At 38.7% G+C, this 21,603-nt stretch overlaps 1 long non-coding RNA gene across 1 annotated transcript in view; it reads left to right on the top strand.

The window, feature by feature from the left end:
- The window catches only part of LOC138988295 (uncharacterized), a 29,122-nt gene extending 16,624 nt beyond the window's left edge, over positions 1-12,498 (top strand). The window contains exon 3 of the long non-coding RNA XR_011464609.1: positions 12,305-12,498. This is a non-coding gene — a long non-coding RNA (uncharacterized lncRNA). The remainder of the gene's footprint in view (positions 1-12,304) is intronic.
- The last annotated feature ends 9,105 nt before the right edge of the window (positions 12,499-21,603 follow it).

The raw sequence follows: 21,603 nt of genomic DNA, 5'->3' as shown, positions 1-21,603 counted from the left end.
CCTGTTTGAGTTTCCTGAGCCATACAGCAAATGACTTTTTTTTTTAAAAGCAAATTTTCAGGCTCAGTCTCAGATCTTGTGAATCATAGGAAGAGACAGATAGTCACGATGATGTTGCCCAAAGCATCACCAACAGCCAAAAAAGCAGATGGCAGTTCCAACAAGCCATAGATAAGTCAGGAACTCAGGGAATAGCATGATATCAACACTAACCCTTTTCATCTAAATCTTAGATAATGATCCAGCTGAACTTGAACTTTGATCTGTTGGCCATGCGTAGCTCTTACAGGCACTTTTGGGCTCCACTTGGCCAAGCAACTCAATGAGCTGCCTCCTTGCTTAGCTTCCACTGTTGTTGGCAGCAAAATTCCTGGGGACAGCAAGCCTTCTCAAGGGCAGAGCTGGTCTTTAAAACCCCCTTAAGTAAGTGGTGTCCTTGTGCACGCTGGGACACGGTGCGGCAGGGATCTGTGTGGCGCCTACTCTGAAATGCCACTGCTGATCCTGTGAAAGATCCAAGAGTAGATCAGATTCCCAAGGCCCCAGCTGGCGGGTCTGTAGGAAAATCAGATTCCTGTGAGTCCTTAGAGGTCACAGGAGGGTGTATGATTGCTCCTGGTCAGAGACAGGGTGGCTCAGGACAGAAAGGATTAGGGGGAAAAGGGAATGAAATATGACCAGAAGAAACTGACTCGTTATCCTTTTTCCAGTTTCTCTAGAAGGTACGTGTGTCTCAAGTACTACCCAGAAGGTGGTCTTTAATCTCAGCAGCCATAATCACATATCAAGGGACAACACACACAAACACACACACCCCTCATAAACGACTCAGCTATGAGTTCATGAGTCTCACTCAAAGTAGGAACACAACTGAAAATTGAATGTGTATATAAACACCGCCGCCCACACCACCCGTCCCCCAACACACACTCATATATTCAGAGCATACTTCACTCCACCTTTGGCAGAACCTCAAATTCAAACCAATGTTTAACCCTTTATTAGACACATGGCCTTCAGATCCAAGAACTATAATTCATTCACATTTATATTTCCTTAGGCACCACAGTACCTGGAATTCTGCAGCAAGGGTTTTTAGGATAAATTAATAGAGGTACCAGAAACTACTTGGGTACATTCTCTCTTAGTGTTGAAAGATGGGTATGATAAAAAGCCTCCAAAGTCATTTACAGGGTGAACTGTAGCAAGATAGAAATGTTCATTGTATCTTTAAATGGAGAACACCGGGCATCCATGAGATTTGAGAGCTCTTAACTGAAAGCAAGTGAACTTAAACTTAGTAAAACCCATGAAACAATTAATCCCAAGATAGATATAGGTCAAGATAAAAAAATTGCAAAGCCATATGAGTTAAATAGTAAAACAATGGTCACACTGTACTATCATTATTTGCAAAAAACTCTGTCTCTTTTACTAAACAGTGAGTTACTTGAAGGTAGCAGACTTGCATTGCTACGTCTGTATCCCTGATACCTGGAACTGTGGACCAGATATACTGTAAGGGGTTGTTATATACTGATTAAAGTGCAAGGAAATGTAAATATTGACAAAAATCTATTTGAAGTGTTATGTTTACTCCAACATCACATATGTACCTTTTCCAATTGACCTTGGAAAGAAAACACTTTGTCTTTGAAAGGGAAGAGAATGTGTACCGAGACTTTCCAGTGTTTATTTTTACATTGAACATCAACCAGACCCCAAGGCTAATGCTATTGACCTGTAACATGCATAGAGACATGGCAAAGCAACTGGTCGCTTGGTCAGTGAGCTGAAAAGCCAGAAGGATCCTGTCCTCAATGGGACACTGCCATCTGGTGTATGCCCCAGGTTAGACAACCAGGGAGGATATGGGCCAGAAAGGTGGGTAGGCAGAGCTAGCATTTGAGTTCACACACTGCCAAGATGCTATGTAGACAAGAATGATCACCTATTGGTTAGCATCTTGGAGATGAAAGTGTAAATCTTCCAGTGATGGGATCGAGAGGATGCTTAATAGTATAGAAAAAAATTCCTCAGTGTCCGCAATTGGGTTAAGTATTTCACATTGGTTATCTCATTTAATCCTTAGAGTCACCAGCAAGTTAAATATTCAAATGCTTATATTATGAAGGTGAGGAAATGGAGGTCCAGAGAAGTAATTTGCACAGGTAGAGCTAATAATCAAACCACCGCTCTTTTTCCCCTGTTCCTTGTTACCCTATGACTTTTTCATTACAATAAACAGCCTCTGAAGAAGAATGTTCTTTTCTTTGTCCAAAAGTGGCTTTAATAGAGCTAGATAGTCCTCAACAATCAATAATCTATTGCAGTGGATAAATGCACTCAGAATTCCTGAATTCTAGTAGCTTATCATCCAGGTAGAAAGAGACAACCAAGTATTAAAGTGAGTCAACACTTGAAAATTAGTGCAATATCAAGGCCAAAAATATTATGCAAATAATATAGGTCAATAATTGCCATTAATTAAAAATTGCATGAGTTTAGGGAAAATCTGAATACTAATCCTGAGGTGATTTAAAATTTTGATATTTAAAATTGTTTTGATTCTACATATAAATGATATCATACAATATTTTTCTTTATCTGAATTATTTGACCTAATATAATGCCCTTAAGATCCATCCATGTTGTTGCAAATGTCAGGATTTTTTGTGTCCCATGGCTGAGTAATATTCCATTGTGCATGCCATTGTGTGTGTGTGTGTGTGTGTGTACATCTTTTTATCCATTCATCTATTAACAGACATATAGATTGTTTCCATAGGTTTGCTATTGTATATATGCTGTGATGTGCATGGAAATGCAGACATCTCTTTATCATTTCCTTGGGTATATACTGGAAGTAGTAGTTCTATTTTAAATTTTTTGAAGAGCCTCTATACTGTTTCCATAATGGCTGCACTATAATTTTGATTTTTAAAATATCATCTTAAAATGTTATTTATCTATGGGGGGCCAGGAGAGGAATGAATTGGGAGATAGGGATTAGCAGATGCAAACTGTTATACATACGTGTCACTGAATCATTTTGCTGTATAGCAGAAACTAACACAACATTATGAGACAACTATACTTCAATAGTGGAGAAGGCAATGGCACCCCACTCCAGTACTCTTGCCTGGAAAATCCCATGGACGGAGGAGCCTGGTAGGCTGCAGTCTATGGGGTCGCTGAGGGTCGAACACGACTGAGCGACTTCACTTTCACTTTTCACTTTCATGCACTGGAGAAGGAAATGGCAACCCACTCCACTATTCTTGCCTGGAGAATCCCAGGGACGGGGGAGGCTGGTGGGCTGCCGTCTATGGGGTCGCACAGAGTCGGACACGACTGAAGTTACTTAGCAGTATACTTCAATAGAATAAAAATTTTAATGTTATTCATCTTGATTACTGCAATTTGGAGCTACTTTAAATTTTATGCCTGGAAAGAGAGTCTAACTAGTCCTAGTCCTGAGGTATTTATAGTTGAATGGATGGCAACAGTCTAGAAAAAAATCCTAGTTCAGCGTAATAACTGTCAAAGACATTTTGACTTGTTCACTGTTACCAGGATGCGTCTTGCTTTCTCATATTAAAAATGTTATGGTTTCATAACAATCTTTTTGATGATAAGATGTTGGTAGAAACATAATATGATCTTCAGACTTTGTACATGTTTTAATTGAAAAATAAATGTTTTACCTCTACTCAAAATTCACTGGAAAATTAGATGGCCTATTGGATATAACATCATAATTTAAAAATGATGCATATCCATTAGAGCTTTTAATCATAGAATGAGGGACACTTGTTATGATGGACGTCTCAAGAGATTTTTTGTGAGTGTCTATATAGTGTTAATGCAGAAGATACTTTTGTGTCTGATTTTCAAATTAAACCATAAATATCACAAGGGAAAAATATTTTCTACCAACATGTTACAAATTTAGAATACTGCTGATAGTGCAGGAGACCTAAGAGATGTGGGTTTGATCCCCGGGTTGGGAAGATCCCCTGGAGGAGTGCATGGCAACCCACTCTAGTATTCTTGCTTGGAGAATCCCATGGGCAGAAGAGCCTCGTGGGCTGCAGTCCATGGGGTCACAAAGAGTTGGACACGACTATAGTGACTTAGCATGCATGCACAGAGACTCAGACAAAGATTTAAAATATTTCCAAACAATATAGTATCCTTAGAAAATTTTCCTATTGATGTTTGAGGCTTTTTGCCCAGAGGGCACAAATTATAAAACTGAAGAGATGCTGTCAAGCTTTTGTTTATTAAATTAAGTCGTAGTTCTTCTCAACTTAAGTTACACTAACTGTGTTTCAACACATAGCAAGCAGAGATTAAGAAGGATGCATCATGGTAAATAATTGCCTCATATTCCCTAATGCTATGTCACAATCTAGATCTTTCTTCCGAGAAGATTTAGTTGAAGCTTCCATCCCACACCTCCCGGTAAGAATACCATTTAATGTTCCATTAGCAAAACAGAACATTTGGAATACATAATGAAGAAAATTCTCAGAAGAACTCAAAGATTACTTGAGGGAAGACCCTTTTTTCATATTAATCTTGTGGCTAAGTTGGAGTCTGGGTAAAGTTGTACAAATCCCTTTGTAATTTGTCTGGGAGAATAAGATTTCAGTCAGGCATGGTACTTACAATTGTGAAACCAACTTCTCCCCAGACATAAAGCATGCTAATTGGAAAGCTGTGGGCAGAATTCTTGCCAAAAAGCAGGGAATCTTCTCAAATATAAATGATGCCCTCCTGCCAAACTTTTGGATGCTATCATGAGTCTGGTAGCCTACAGTTTTAGGTTACTTCATCGTGTCTTTGATCTTGCTGTTGGTGACCCCTGAAGAAGTATTACTGTCCTGTGGTGGGGCTGTGAGACACAATGCAGAACCCTTTCTCTTGCTCTGTGTGTGTGTGTGTGTGTGTGTGTGTGTGTGTGAGATGAGCTAGTGTCTATGTGAGTGGACACATCACATACAGGATGTGTTATATTGTAAAGAATGCATTGGAAGACTAAAATAGCTATTAATGAATATGTTTAGAAGTCATACTAAGCTCAACAAGGAATTGAAGTTGTTCTAAACTCAGAGGATGTGGCATTGAGTAATTCATGTGGAGACTGGAGATTGTAAGATAACAAATTATCACAGAGGAGAAGCAAGAAGTCTTCCAACTATGTCAGGGGAAATTCTTTTAAGAGAACAATAACATTGGCTGTAAGATGCAGCTGCCTGATCACATAAGCAGCATATGGGATGCTGAAGTGCTCCTAACTTATTTTTGAGCAGCTTAACAAAATCAATGCTATTTCTCCAGTTGCCCAATTTACTCCACAGAAGTGGTCTCCACCTCGAATCTCAACCAGAAGTTGATTTGGCAGGCAGGCACCCTTGGCAACTGGGAACATCAACAATGAGGGAAAAGCCTGGAACCTTCCCCTTTGCCCAGGAAGAGGTCAGAACCTTGGCATCTCACTTCAGGAAGATTGCCAACTTTGGGTTTCAGACAGCCCATTTAAATGATTGATCTGAAATGCCTATTAGTTCATGGCTAAGGGCTTCACCATTCAGCAAAGTGGTCAGATAGACACCTGATGAGTATTTAAGTTGTCATGCCAAAGTCATTTTTGGCCTTTGCTTTTGGACACTGGTAAGAGCAATTGTCAACTCACTGAATAATTGATTGCAAAGAGGGCTTCTCTAGATGGGAACTCAAAGTTCTTATGAAGCATTCCAGAGAAGAAATTTCCTTGTGTAATAATGGTATAAGAAAAGGCATAATAAATCCTTACATTTATATAGCACTTTATAGTTTAATATAATGGTTAAGAGCACAGGTGTTAGATTTAGACTGATATAGATTCTTGAGTTATGTTAACTCCTATGAAAATCAATTGCTAAAGTCAGATTCCATAATTTTTTAAGGGCTTTGCCACTTACTACTTGTGTGGCCTCAGGCAAATATTCTCATCTCTTCAATGACCTTGTTGGTGAAACTGCAATAATAATGCCTAAATAATAGGGTTAGTTTGAGGATTTGAAAACATGCTATCCACAATATAATAGGTGTAAATATAATTTTATATTATAGCTCCTTACAAGTAATTGATCAGTGGAAAATAACAAATCTATCTTATATATATGAAGACCTTCAAATTAAAGCTTTAGAGTCAGGAATAGAGTTTTACAAGGATGATCCAGGCACACTTTCCAAGCTGGTTGAGCTATTTAAACTTTGCTGAGATTAAACAAAGAAACAGTGCCCACTGGTAAGAAACACCTTAATATCCCAGCTAGTGGAGCCTGGACAATATATTTGTCATCTATCTACAGTGTGATTGAAGCCTAAGAGTGCAATTAAGTATTCCTTATCCCTCTTGTAGCATCATGGAAAAGTGTGGAATTATGGTGTCAGATAAATCTAATTTGCATCCTGGCTTGACTGCTTACTGACTGTGTAATCTTAGAAAAACAATTTAACTTTTCTAATCTTCACCTATAAAATAAGACTAATAAAAGTTCCTAGCTCACAGGGTTGAGAAAATTCAATGAGACAATGCTTGTAGCATGCTCAGCCTTGAGCCTGGCATATAGTAACAATACAACAAATATTAACTACTATTATTACATCTAGAGAATAAAAGTAAGCAGGAAGCAATACAAAAATATATTGAGTACTGACTATATAGGTCACTCTGCCAGATCCTTTATGTGTATTATTCTTTTTTATTCTCTCAGCTTCTCTGAAAGATGGGCAGTGTGATTGTTATCTGTATAAATGAGAGATCTGAGGCTCTGAGAGGTTTTTGAAACAGAGCTGTTATACCCATCAAATGTTCAGGCATTGGTTTAAAGAAACATATACTACTACTCTTTGCCAGGCACTGTTTTAGGTACTGTGGAAACCCCTATTTCCTGTCTTCATAGAGCTTAACCTGTAGTGTGAGTGGAGAGAAAGCTGAGTTCAGAGTGGCATTGGGGGCACTAGAAAGGTTGGGCCATGGCAGTCAACTCATGAGAATCTTGTAGGCCATGGTAAGGATCATGGCTTTGACTTTCAGAAGAATGCAGGACCCCTGTATTTTTGATGGTCTTTTTCTTTTTTCTTTAATAATCATCATATTGGTTTTAACATTAAGATTCTGACCCACAGTCTATAACCTAGAACTCTAAAGTTATTAGAAGACCATTGCAGGCAGTCACCAGACAAGAAGCCCTGATATGTGTTTCCTGGGCAGGTAACAGTGCTGCCTTGGATGCTCCTTTATGGTGAAAACTATTTCAAGACACCCAAAGGTCTCTTCTGCTACTTTGGCTATCCCAGGGATGCAGGCAGTGGTCAGAATCAAAATTGAAATGGGACTTGACTTTATGACTAGTATTATTTTTCTCTTTGGGAATCTTGGATTCCTTCCTCTAACTTAGACTCCTCTTTGCTTTGTGCACCAGGATGTCTCATGTGGTGCTATTGCTTCCATCGGACTTAAGATGAGCAATCAGCATTTCCTATGGCATTCAAATCCACAGTGGGAAAGTAATAAACCATGTTTATAAAGAAAAAAAGGAATGCTTGAAAAAAATGAGTGGTTGAGTAAGTGAATGCTCCCTATTATCAATCTAATCTTACCTGCCATATGCAACTTCTTTAATGGACAGACTAAATATATCAGCGTACTCAACAGTGTCCACACATGCACAACTCTAAATGTCTTGACTTTATAGAAGATGTGCAATATTAGGCATTCTTTAAAAAAGTACTACAGCCTAAAGAAATGATAATTCTTTGTAAAGAAATGATAAGTGTCATAGAAGATTGGTCAAAAAAATGGATTTTTCAGAACAGAAACATATCTTTAAGTCAGTTTTGGAATTTGACCATAATCCATCAACATTTCAAAAATGTTATCTTATTAAGACAAAAGGATCTCTTATACTCTCTGAATCTTTAAAATGAGAATACCTTGAACATGAAATCCATGGCTTGTCATTTAGTCCATTATAGTTGCCAATTCAGAGTAATTGTACAAAAAATTAATGGAAAGAACAAATCGGCACATAAAGCAGAGGTTCTGGGGATATATGCAGATACTACTGTGTATTCTCCAGACTTCCTCCCTGAAAGGGAGAAAAAGACTGGAAAAGACTACTTGAAGGATCTACTGGTCACCTCTGGCAAAATAGTGTTGCTCTCCCAGTTTTGTAAATTAAATATGAGTGGCTGTAAAAGTACCTAAAATGTACCTGTATATTTATCACCCCACACACCATAGGCATACTGTAGACTCTATTTGCAGCCATAAAAATAATTGATTTTTCAATACGAGTAGGTGACCTTCACTCCACCCTTCAGGTGCCTTATTTTCCCAAGCATCTGAACATTCCCTCCCCTGCTAAAAAAAACTCAGTATGGCATTAACCCAATACCTCTTATTAAGCATGGTGAACATTCCTTTTGACATGGTGAAACTTAAGCTAGCATAATTTGTGCATGCCAATGGATAGACCTCCTTGCCAAAGGCCTTTTCCCTGCTGCATATGGAAGGTACTTAACCTGTGTCCCCTTGCCAAGAGGTGCTGATTATGCACTGTATATAAATGCACAAACAACTTTATGGAGCGTGACACTCCCTGTGGGTCTCTAGAGATATTAACTTGACTCCTCCATTTTCTAGACTTGAAGTTTCCATGAACTGAGGAACATGTAACATTCTTCTCAACATAACCACTGAGCCCTGTATCTGCTGTGACCGAAGAAAAGAAGCATAATCCAGGAAATTTCCTTTTAAAGATGACTGAGCAATAACCACTTGCATAACAAAGAGTGATGTGATTTCTATAGTTTTTTTTCTCTCTCTCTCTTCATAAACACACACACACATACATATATATATGCACACATATATGTATGGGTGCACGGGTTTGTTCCCAGGGTTTGTAAAATACCCTAGAGAAAGGTAGGGCAACCCAACCCAGTATTCTTGCTTGCAGAATCCCATGGGCAGAGAAACCTGGCAGGCTACAGTTCATGGGGTCACAAAGAGTTGGACACAACTGAAGCAACTGAGCATGCGCATATATATATATATACACATAATTTTCCATATATATTTCAATATGTGTAAAATGTTAAGCATCTAGAAAAGTCTTTATGCAATATGAAACTTACCTTCCCAAGCACCTCAGAATAATTGCCAAAGACCTGTACATTAATGACAATTTTGATGTGTATCTAGAAGTCCCTTCACCTTAGTGCTTCTATCAGAAAAAGAAAGGTAAAAACTACTTTCACCCTCTCTGCCAAACCAGATTATGAGATAAAACCAATAATATGAAAGCACTTGGAAACACGAAGCACATTTCAAGTCCTAGGCAAGAGTTGGGGGATTAGAATGTACGAATATAAATGTCTGTAGTATATTTGCATGACCTTCAATTTAGTAGTACTTTTAAAAAGAAATGTGTTCATCTCCACCCATAATTCTTAAAATGACTTTGAATTCTGCAGCTTGGTATTTGGTGCATTATACATGAGGTAGAACTAGTTTCACAGTTGGACTGGATAGCATGGCTGTACTTAGAATATTTTTGTGGAAAATGTAGTTCTCTTAAATGTTTCTCACTTTAAATTTTGCAAAACAAAGAAGACCAAAGAATGACATTTTCATTCCCAACAAACCCTAAGTTGGTTTAGGACATGTTTCATCTAATGTCAAATGTCCTATATTCTCTTTCATATGTATATTTCCTGCACAGACTAAAATGCAATTTATACTTGGGATAACTTGAGGAGTCCAGAAGTAAAATCTTGAGGAAAGATCTAGTTTCCCAATCAGAAGAAGGTGCTTAAATATTTGTAAAAGCTAGAAATACTTATGTAAGCAAACCTTGATTCAGCAAAGTGACGGCTTGAGATTCACAACTCAGTGACAGTGGGAAGCCGTGTGTGTGTGTGTGTGCGCGCACATGTGCTCAGTCATGTCTAACTCTTTGCAACTGCATGGACTGTAGCCCGCCAGGCTCCTCTGTCCATGGAATTCCCCAGGCAAGAATAGTGGAGTGGGTTGCCATGCCCTCCTCCAGGGGATCTTCCTGATTCAGGGATCAAACCCGAGTCTCTCGAGTCTCCTGCATAGGCAGGTGGATTATTTGCCACTGCACCATCTGGGAAACCCCATTGGGAAGCCAGCCCCAGAGTAATAACAGTGTCACATTTCACAGGAAAGGGACTTTCTCTGTATAATCCTCTCAGAGATCTGTTTGTAGGTGACATTATTCCTATCTGTCAAGTAGGAATCAAAGCTCAAGCAATTATGTGATCATCATCTCATATATTAATTTTAATTTGTATATACCTTGTGCCAGAAATAACTTAAGGAAGACAATACATGAATATCCATGTCCCATTTTGCAGATATAAGAACTTTTTGATAGTCAGTATGTCTACCTCTAGTTTCTTACTCTTCTAAGGCAGAGTAGCAAATCATTTTGTAAAAGGCCAGATTGTAAATCATTTTGGGTTTGTAGGCTATATCAACTCTGTTGAAACTACTCAATTCTGCCCTTGTGACATAAAAGCAGCCTTTAACAAATAAATATAAACATAAACAAATAGCAATGACTATGTTCCAATAAAACTTTACCAAAACAGCCAGCAAGCCAGATCTAGACTATAGTTTATCAACCGTGATCTAAGTTATCTTTCAAATGTCTTGAAGTTTTTCCTTCCAAATTCCACTTAAAGCTCACTACCTGAGTAATACTCCATTGTGTATATGTACCACAGCTTTCTTATCCATTCATCTGCTGATGGACATCTAGGTTGCTTCCATGTCCTGGCTATTATAAACAGTGCTGCGATGAACACTGGGGTATATGCGTCTCTTTCAATTCTGGTTTCCTCAGTGTGTATGCCCAGTAGTGGGATTGCTGGGTCATAAGGCAGTTCTATTTCCAGTTTTTTATGGAATCTCCACACTGTTCTCCATAGTGGCTGTACTAGTTTGCATTCCCACCAACAGTGTAAGAGGGTTCCCTTTTCTCCACACCCTCTCCAGCATTTATTGCTTGTAGACTTTTGGATCGCAGCCATTCTGACTGGCGTGAAATGGTACTTCATTGTGGTTTTGATTTGCATTTCTCTGATACTGCGTGATGTTGAGCATCTTTTCATGTACACTAACGCATATACATGGAATTTAGAAAGATGGTAATGATAACCCTGTATGAGAGACAGCAAAAGAGACACAGCTATATAGAACAGTCTTTTGGACTCTGTGGGAGAGGGAGAGGGTGGGTTGATTTGGGAGAATGGCATTGAAACATGTATACTATCATATATGAAACGAGTTGCCAGTCTAGGTTTGAGGCAGGATACAGGATGCTCAGGGCCGGTGCACTAGGATGAACCAGAAGGATGGTACGGGGAGGGAAGTGGGAGGGGGGTTCAGGATGGGGAACACATGTATACCTGTGGTGGATTCATGTTGATGTATGGCAAAACCAATACAATATTGTAAAGTAATTAACCTCCAATTAAAATAAATAAATTTATAAAAAAATAAAGCTCACTGCTATCAAATTTCTTCTGAGATGCTGTAACCAACAATCAATCCAATATTCCAGGAAATCCCATTTCCCCACATCTTCTATGAATGTTTTATGTGAGTGTATGGTAGCTTAGCTGGTAAAGAATCCACCTGCAATGCAGGAGATCCCAGTTCAATTGTTGGGTCAGGAATATCCACTGGAGAAGGGATAGGCTGCCCACTCCAGTATTCTTGGGCTTACCTGATGGCTTAGTTGGTAAAAATCCTGCCTGCAACATGGGAGATCTGGGTTTGATCCCTGGGTTGGGAACATCCCCTGGAGAAGGGAAAGGCTTCCCACTCCAGTATTCTGGCCTGGAGAATTCCAAGGACTGTACAGTCCATGGGGTCGCAAAGAGTCCGACAAGACTGAGCAACTTTCACTATGCGTATATTGGACTTCTTAGGTGGCGCTAGTGGTAAGGAACCTGCCTGCCACTGCAGGAGATGTAAGAGACATGGGTTCAATCTCTGGGTCAGGAAGATCCCCTGGAGAAGGGCATGGCAACACACTCTAGTATTCTTTCTTGGAGAATCCTATGGACAGAGGAGTCTTGTGGGCTACAGTTCATAGAGTTGCAAAAAGTTGGACATGACTGAAGCAACTTAGCATGTATGCACATGTGTGTATTGTTTGCTTTATTGTTTTCTTTACAAAGTATTTAGAATTTATTCTCCTTCCCTTTTTAGGTTGTACCTTCTTTAAAGACAATGGACCTGTCCTACCATTCCTACTGGGATTGCTCAAATGATCAGTCCACTGTGCTGATGAATGTTCAGTAAATGTAGCTGAATACTGAAAGGGAATAAAGGAATTCAAAACTATTGTGAATTTTGAAAAAGGGAAAATATAAAACTTGAGTGGGAAGAATAACAGAAATTCTTTTTAGAACTATGGAAGTAATAAAACTCAAGTGTGATCATTGACATTTGCTTAGAACTCCTACTTTGGTAAGGAGCTCCATAAGTGCTATTATTATTTTTTTTGGAGGCGTTGTTCTTTTCCCAGTAATAATAGTCACTGCATCATTGCATCAACATCTCCAAGGTGCACCACTCACACTGCGTGCTGTGTACAACCTAACAATAGCACAGGAAATTACCCTCAATATTTTGTAATAACCTATAAGGGAAAAGAATCTGAAAAAGAGTATACATATACATGTATATATCAGTTCAGTTCTGTTCAGGCACTCACTTGTGTCCGACTCTCTGCGACCCAATGGACTGCAGCACACCAGGCCTCCCTGTCCATCACCAACTCCTGGAACTTACTCAAACTCATGTCCATTGAGTTGGTGATGCCATCCAACAATTTCACTCTATGTCGCCCCCTTCTCCTCCCATCATCAATCTTTCCCAGCATCAGGGTCTTTTCAAATGAGTTAGCTCTTCGCATCAGGTAGCCAAAGTATTGGAGTTTCAGCTTCAGCATCAGTCCTTCCAATAATATTCAGGACTGATCTCCTTTAGGATGGACTGGTTGGATCTCCTTGCAGTCCAAGGGACTCTCAAGAGTCTTCTCCAACACCACAGTTCAAAAGCATCAATTCTTCGGCGCTCAGCTTTCTTCACAGTCCAACTCTCACGTCCATACATGACTACAGGAAAAACCATAGCCTTGACTAGATGGACCTTTGTTGGAAAAGTAATGTCTCTGCTTTTTAATAAGCTGTCTAGTTTGGTCATAACTTTATATGTATGTGTATATATATATATATATATAACCTGAGAAGTGGAGAACTGCTGGGAAATTTTCTGTTCTATCCTAGGTTGTTTCTCAGTTTGGGAATGTGTTTGGCCTTCATTAAATGCCAATATAATACACTATGCTTAATCTTATAACTAAAAAAATGTACTTGGGCCAGTTTAGCTATACTTTTTGCTGTCTGTCAATTCAATTCAACTTTAATTTCAATAACTTTATGGTTATGACAAGGCAAACATGAGCTCAAGAATTGCCAGTGTCAATAAATCAACACTTGAACTGGAGATAGCTTCTGCGCTATCTTTCTCAGTATTAAGAGTGGGGTGTAAACCAATTGCCACATGTTTAGAAAGGGTCTTTTGGCCTTGTGTATGAGTAATCCATCAAGACCAATGCTCACCTTCAGTCCAGCATGTAGAAATGCTCTTATTTGCCAGATTTGCTTTCATAAGCCAACCAGCTAAGAATATTGTCAGTGCCAACCCTATGTGATAGAACCAGAAAGAATAGCTTTTAGTGCTCATCACACTTAAATTTATGAGTATTTCTGCGGTTGTTATTAACCACTTATAGACCAGAGGTCAGGAACTTTTTTTTCAGAGGGCTAGATAGTAATATTTTAGGTTTGTAAGTCTTCAAGTTTTCTATCACAACTGTTCAACTCTCCCTTGTGGTGAGAAAATACACATAGATAACACTTAAAAAAGAATGAATAGAGCTGGATTCCAAAAATGTACTTACAAAAACAGGCAGCTGGCCCACAAGCTACAGTTTGCCAACCTCATGGTGTAGATCTTCCATTCATAAGTGGGTTTAAGCAGTTTACAAATATTGCTCTTTGCTGCCTGAACTATATTTTAGGCTCCCAGAGGGCTCTTTACATTCACTTTGGTAGCACAGATCACACTTGGAATTACTTGGTTAGTGTCTGGATTGGTCATGTCCTCTGTAACCATGATGTCTGCCACAGTCTCTGGTTCATAATAAAATACCACAAATAATTGTGGACAAATGAGTTACCTGGTTTAGGTACTAGAATGTAATCTAAATGTGAGGTATATCACTTAAGAATATAAGCATGACCTAAGATTCTGGGAATACCTAGTGGGTCTCTTTTTACTCACTCTCATTAAGAAACAATTTTTTATATAAAAAGAATTGCATGATTTTCTTGGAAGTGAAAAGTGAACATGTTAATGAGTCAGTCATGTCTGACTCTTTGCAGCTCCATGAACTGTAGCCAGCCAGGCTCCTCTGTCCATTGGGATTATCCTGACAAGAATACCGGAGTGGGTTGCCACTCCCTTCTCCAGGGGATCTTCCTTACCCAGTGATCCCACCTGAGTCTCACACATTGCAGATGGAATCTTTACCATCTGAGTCACCAGGAACCATGTTTTTCTTAGGTTCATTCAATAAATTCCAATATAATATATGATGCACTCCTTTGAGGGTTAACCCATAACTTCGAAGAAGAAGTGGATAATAGCAGATAATCTAAGAAAAATTAAAGGATCTGCAACTAGATACCAGTAGTTTATAAAACAGTTCTAACATCACCACCATCTGGAAAGGGTACACATCAGAATAAGCAAAGCCTTCTACCCTATTTTACTATGATTCAGGGAGCAGCTCTGTGACTTCATTTTCCCTCTAATGCCACTCTTGATATTCTCTTCAGTTAATGTCTTCTATGGAGTACACATTCTGTCCTAGACAAAGTTCTAGACTTCAAAGGAAATAGAGAAGGAAAAGAAATAGCTTCTTTCTCTGTTATTCTGTTTAGCCAGAGAGGAAATTAAGTAATATAAAGATTAAAATTGAAGTAAGCACATGTAATATAAGATTATAAGAGGCAGAGAAATGAAGGGGGAAACAAGCATTGATATTGCCTTGATTTTTCCTATTACCATGGGAAAATTCTGTCCACATCATGCAAGTTTTCTTATAGGTCAGTAGTATCTTTTTTCAGTCTCTACTTTTTAATGTTGTTGTTTAGTCATCTAGTCATGTCCAACTCTGCAAACCCATGGACTGCTGCACGCCAGACTTCCCTGTCCCTCACCATCTCCTGAAGTTTGCCCAAATTTATGTCCATTGATCAGCGATTCCATGCAGCCATCTCATCCTCTGACACCCTCTTCTCCTTCTGCTCTCAATCTTTCCCAGCATCAGGGACTTTTCCAATGAGTTGGTTGTTTGCATCAGATGACCAAAATACTGGAGCTTCAGCTTCAACAGCAGTCCTTCCAATGAATATTCAGTGTTCATTTCCTTTAAGAATGACTAGTTTGATTTCCTTGCTGTCCAAAGGACTTTAAGGAGTCTTCTCCAGCACCACAGTTCAAAAGCATCTATTCTTTGGCACTCTGCCTTCTTTACGTTCCAGCTCTCACACCTGTATGTAACCACAGGAAAGATGATATGTACATTTTTGTACCTTGACTATATGTATCTTTGTTGGCAGAGTAATGTCTCTGCTTTTCAACACACTGTGTAGGTTTATCATAGCTTTCCTTCCAAGAAGCAATTGTCTTCTGATTTCATGGCTGCAGTCACCACCCGCAGTGATTTTAGAGCCCAAGAAGAAATCTGTCACTACTTCCACTACTCCTTCTATTTGCCAAGAAGTAATAGGGCTGGATGCCGTGATCTAAGTTTTTTAAATATTTAGTCTTAAGCTGGCTCTTTCACTCTCTTCCTTCACTTTCATCAAGAGGCTTTTTAGTTCCTCTTTGCTTTCTACAATTAAAGGGGTATCATCCTCATGTATGAAGTTGCTGATGTTTCTCCCACCTATCTTGATTCCAGCTTGTAACTTATCCAGCCCGACATTTCTCATTACTTTTTAATATTGAGACTCAGTTAAAATCCTTATTTGAAAGCTAAGCCATTAACAAATACATTGGACATAACTTCAAAACATATTCAGAATCCAACTTCTTACTGCTTCCAGTGCTACTGTGGTCAATGCCTCCATCCTATCTGATCTGAATAATGAGATGCTTACTGATCTGTTTTTGCCTTGCTCATTCCCAAGACTTTAAAATATGTTTGATCAGGTCACCCTTTCCTCAAAATACAAAGTAGGTTCCTATCTCACAATCATAGCCTTTCTAATGATCTACAGGGCCCTGTGTGATATGTTCTTTCCTCTACATTCCTCTCTAACCTCACTCCCTACTACTCTCCTCCCTTCCCACCCTTTTCCAGTCATGTTAACCTTAATTCTCTGCAAGAATACTAAGCATCTTCCTGCCTCAGGGCCTTTGAACATTCGGTTCCCTCTGTCTAGCATGCTTGTTCAATAGATAGTTACCCATGGCCTTGGTTACCCTCTTAACTATTCCACAAACTTAACATTTCATTTATATAACATTTCATATTCTCAGTTAAACCTCCCCTAGCAGTTTATATACAGTTGCAGTCTCTCTACTTCAGACTGTTTCTATCCATTTTCTTGCTATAATATTATCTGTCACATGCATATTCATAACATACTATATAATCATTAGAGCATAATATTTATAAAAACTCCTATGTCCTCAACACTTAGACCATTTCTTGAGACATGGTAGGCTTTGCTTATGTAGGAGGGATTAATAAATTGAAAAGAGATAGACATTACATTTCACCAACACTTTCCATCTACCTCCAGGCACATGGCAAGAGTTAGGCATGACCATGTGACTTGTTTTGAGGGCTACCCTGGTGGCTCAGATGGTAAAGAGTCCACTTGCAGTGTAGGAGACCTGGGTTCAATCCCTGGGTCAGGAAGATCCCCTGGAGAAGGGAATGGCTATGCACTCTAGTATTCTTGTCTGGAGAATTCCACAGACAGAGGAGCCTGGCAGGCTACAGTCCATGGGATCACATAGAGTTGAACATGAGTGAGCAACTAGCACAACAACAATATAACTTGCTTTAGTCAAAGAAATGTAAGCAAATGTGGCATATGCCACTTCCTAGAAGCAACTCTAAGGCTATAATGTACAATTTATGCAATTTACTGCATGTTCTTGATGGATACGTATATCAAAGGAAAACTTCTTTTTTGGTTGATTCCTGAATGACTACAGGAGAAAAAACCTTTCCTGCCTATGTTGGTTGGGCATATAGTGTGAACAAGAGGTACATTTTTCAGCCACTGATACCTGAGGTTAGTTTGTTCTTGCAACATAAGCTAACCTAAACCTAACTGATACAAAATCATTTTTAATATTCCTTCACATATAAGTGTTTTTCCTTGTCTGCTAACACAATAATCCTCTGATATTTTAACCAGTCTAAAAAGGTATGCATATTTCTCAAAAAAACAGAAATAGGAAAGCCCTTGCACAGTTTCTTGTAAGTCAATTGGATAAAGAGAGAAGTTGGTGAGCGCTAAAGGCTCTACAAATATCATCCTTGTGCTCTTCAGTTCTGCCAAGAAGAATGACAGTAATATCATACAGAACTCTGCGAAACTCTTTGATGTATTGTGGGGCCCTCATGAGTGAAATGAACATGCCTTGATATAATGGAGGGAGTTTCTCTTCTCTGCAATTCATAATTTATAATTAATATTAATATAGATTCCAAAAATAACTACAATATAGTATGGTATGATTAGAGTTTAAAAACTGCTCTTGTCATATGGCATGTTATTTAACAAAGCTTTATAAATAATTAGTATCCCCATTTTAAAAGAAAATGTAACATGAATATCCTAGGTCAGGAAGGTCTGTTGGAGAAGGAATAGGCTGCCCGCTCCAGTATTCTTGGGCTTCCCTTGTGGCTCAGCTGGTAAAGAATTCACATGTAATGCAGGAGATCTGGGTTCAGTCCCTGGATTGGGAAGATCCCCTGGAGAAGGGAAAGGCTTTCCACTCCAGTATTCTGGCCTAGAGAATTCCACAGATTGTACAGTCCATGGGGTTGCAAAGAGTCGGACACAACTGAGCGACTTTCAATTTCACTTTCAGACTCAGTTACAAGGAATTTAAGCAGCAATACTTTGTTCTCACATTTATTCACACCACATATTATATACTTGCTATATTTACAGCATTGATCTCATTTATAATTTAAGTATTTGGACTCTTCCCTACCTCTTGAAGGATAAACTTCAATAAGAAAGCAGGTAGAATAAATTGCCTTGGGCAACATTTCCATATCTGGAAACCTCAGTCAATGAGATGCTCTGCACAATGATGGGGTCTTATGATCCTAGAACTCCTAACAGGGTGTGGCAAAGAGAGGGTGATCAATCAATAATTTTTTAACGTAATGAGGACCTAGGTGCTTTCTATGGTCCTGAAATGCCATGCAATAGTGTAATAAGCACAAGATCATTTTTGTGGAAAGATCTGGATTATGTCTCCATCAAATTTATATGTCATTGTCCTAAACCCCAGGACCTCAGAATGGGACCATATTTGAAGGCAGGGTATTTAAAGAAGCAATGAAGCCAAAATTAGGTCATTAAAGTGGCCCTAATCCAATTATGATCAGTGTCTTCATAAGAAAAGTGATTAAGATACAGATATGCCCAGAGGTGGGAGCTTTCCTAGTAGCTCAGTGGTAAAGAATTCACCTGTCAATGCAGGAGACATGGGTTCAATCCCTGAGTTAGGAAGATCCCCTGGAGAAGGAAATGGCAACCCACTCCAGCATTCTTATCTGAGAAATCCTATGGATAGAGGAGCCTGGTGGGCTGCAGTCCATGCTGTTGCAAAGAGTCTGCTGCTAAGCTGCTAAGACACACCTTAACAACTAAACAATAACAACAATGCCCAGGGATAAGCCAAGGGGAGAAGATGGCCATCTACAAACCAAAATGAAAGCTTCAGAAGGAACCAACCACCCTGACAACACCTCAGTCTCAGACTTCTAGTCTCTAGAACTATGAGAAAATGAACTGCTATTGTTTAAACCACCAGTCTGTGATACTTTGTCATGGCAGCCCCCAACAAACTAGCACAGTTAAATTCAAAGATGCGCATTCTAATTCATAATGAAATTGCTTATTTATGTACAAGTATTTCAAGTAACACTCATAGGGGCTGAAGAGGCTGAATATAATAAAATTGTATCAAAGGGTACCATAAATATTCATTTGGCTCCAAGTGCAACCTTGTTACTAACATGTAATGATGCATTTCTTTTTTCATTTATGTGTGTAATTTTCTGAATCTTGGTCAACAATTTTAGATGTGAAAGAGATGTAACTTTGTTCTTAAAGTGAAATCAATCTCTCTCTACTATTTTGCTGTGGTGGAATAAATGGAATTTCAGCCAAGCTGGGGCCTTTGTACCCTTTCCATAGAATTGTGTCAAGTTCTCAGGGACTTAGGCGGTATTTGCTTACACAGTATCACATATCAGGGAAAATCATTTCTCAATATGTTTATTTTCAACTGTCAGGAATACTGCTGCTACGCTGTACCTCCCTCTTGGCCTTATGGCCTTCTGAGTCTGAATATCTTTTAGCTAACTTTGGATCATCTGACATTCAGGAATCTCTCCAATTTTACTGGGTCATGCTGTTTCTTGAGAACCATGAATGAGCTGTTTTGCTTCTTCTGCCATTCTTGGGTCACTGGATTTCTTCAATTACTGGTTTTGTCCACTGCTGCTATATGGGACCATGGTTGAAATGGCCAGTCCATAGACAATATCTATTCTCTCCTTATCTTAGTTAAAAAACTTGTATTTTGTTTAGGAGTAACAATATACCTAATAAATGCCTATACTTGTTTACAGCCTTGCAACCAAATGTGGCAATGTGAATAAATTCTGGCCAATTGAGATATAAGTGAAAGTTATTGAATTGGACTTTGAGAAAGGGCATAATCTTTTGCTCTTTTTTTTTTTTTTAACCTCCTTCTTGCTTTTAAATATAAATGTTATGGCTTGTACAGTCATTTTAAAACAAACAAAAAGAAAAAAGCCTCTTATTCATTTGAGCCTCTCTTATTTTGAGTTTTTGTTATGTGGACATGGACCAAATCCTAGGTGATCCCTGTTATCTCAGAAAGAAACTCTTAGATCATCCATAAGGTGATTTCTATTCTGGGATCCTGCCCTATCTTGGGTCTACTTGGAATGGAATGTAAATCTATTCTTCTTCAGATTCCCTCAAAACACATCTTGATTTTTTTTACCTGTTCTTCCCAAGGTTTCCCTGAAAGACTGAGTAGTTACTGAGCCTCTTCTCAAGCAATGACTGCCATCTAATTCCTCATCTCTTTCCCTCCAATTGACCCTCTCTCTACAATCAGTGTTATCACTTTCTGTTGAGCAGGGCCCAGTAATGAAGAGCACAGGGTGGTGGAGTCCAGTTGTCTGATGTTGAATATTGAATCTGCCTGTTTGAACTTAGAAATTTATTCAGTCTCTCTGTGCCTTAGTTTCCTCATCTGTAAAATAAGGCATACACAAGTCATATAGAAATTTTAAGATGACACTTGTAAAACACGTAGAAAGATGTCTTAAATACAGCAAGTGCCCAACATAACTTAGCTACCAACATCATCATGATTTTCCAGGCTGTGAGTTCTTATTTATATATCATCATATATATCACTGAATTTATTGTCCTTATTAAAGACTTTCCCATTTCTTAAAGGAACTAAACTTTAAATAGACAAAGAAACAACTCTTCCTGATTGAAAGCTCTACCTTGAAAACAATGAGCACAGAATGTCCTAGCTCATTGATTCTAGGAAAGGGCATGTGTACAAGCAAACACAGCAGAGAAAAACTTTGGTTAATATTTTTTAAATAGTGTCCACTTCATACTAATATTTACTTAAAAAATAATTGATTTGGCAAATCTATAGATTAAAGCTTAGCATGGACTAACAATGTGGTACTGTGAGAAGAGCCTAAGATTTGGTAAGGTGACTGGCCCAGATTACTAAAGACTGACAGGGTGAAAGATCTTCAGTGCTAAAATAAGAAGCACTGGGAAAATCAGAACTAACAGGCCACCCTAGATTTGTTGCAGACAGAACAGGGATTAAAGCCAGGTATCTCCTTTCCTAATGGAGGAAGCTAGTACAATTCTCCTCTTCATGCCATTCTACACCCAAGCTAATATGCTTCACCTATTGTTCCTCAGTTTATTCATCTGGAAAATAGAAATAATATTAGAAGATGTCGTGCCAAGTACTGGGTACAGAGAAAGGATAATTATTAATGATCACTATTATTTCCCTCCCCTCTATGGGATACTTGAAGACTACATCACTTCAGTAATAAATTTAGGAAATGCAGGGCAGAACTTGCCATCCAGGTG

This window comes from Bos mutus, chromosome 6, assembly GCF_027580195.1.
Source record: "Bos mutus isolate GX-2022 chromosome 6, NWIPB_WYAK_1.1, whole genome shotgun sequence".
Classification (NCBI taxonomy): Eukaryota; Metazoa; Chordata; class Mammalia; order Artiodactyla; family Bovidae; genus Bos; species Bos mutus.
The sequence above is the reverse complement of the archived record's forward strand: the minus strand, read 5'-3'. Positions and strand labels throughout refer to the sequence as shown.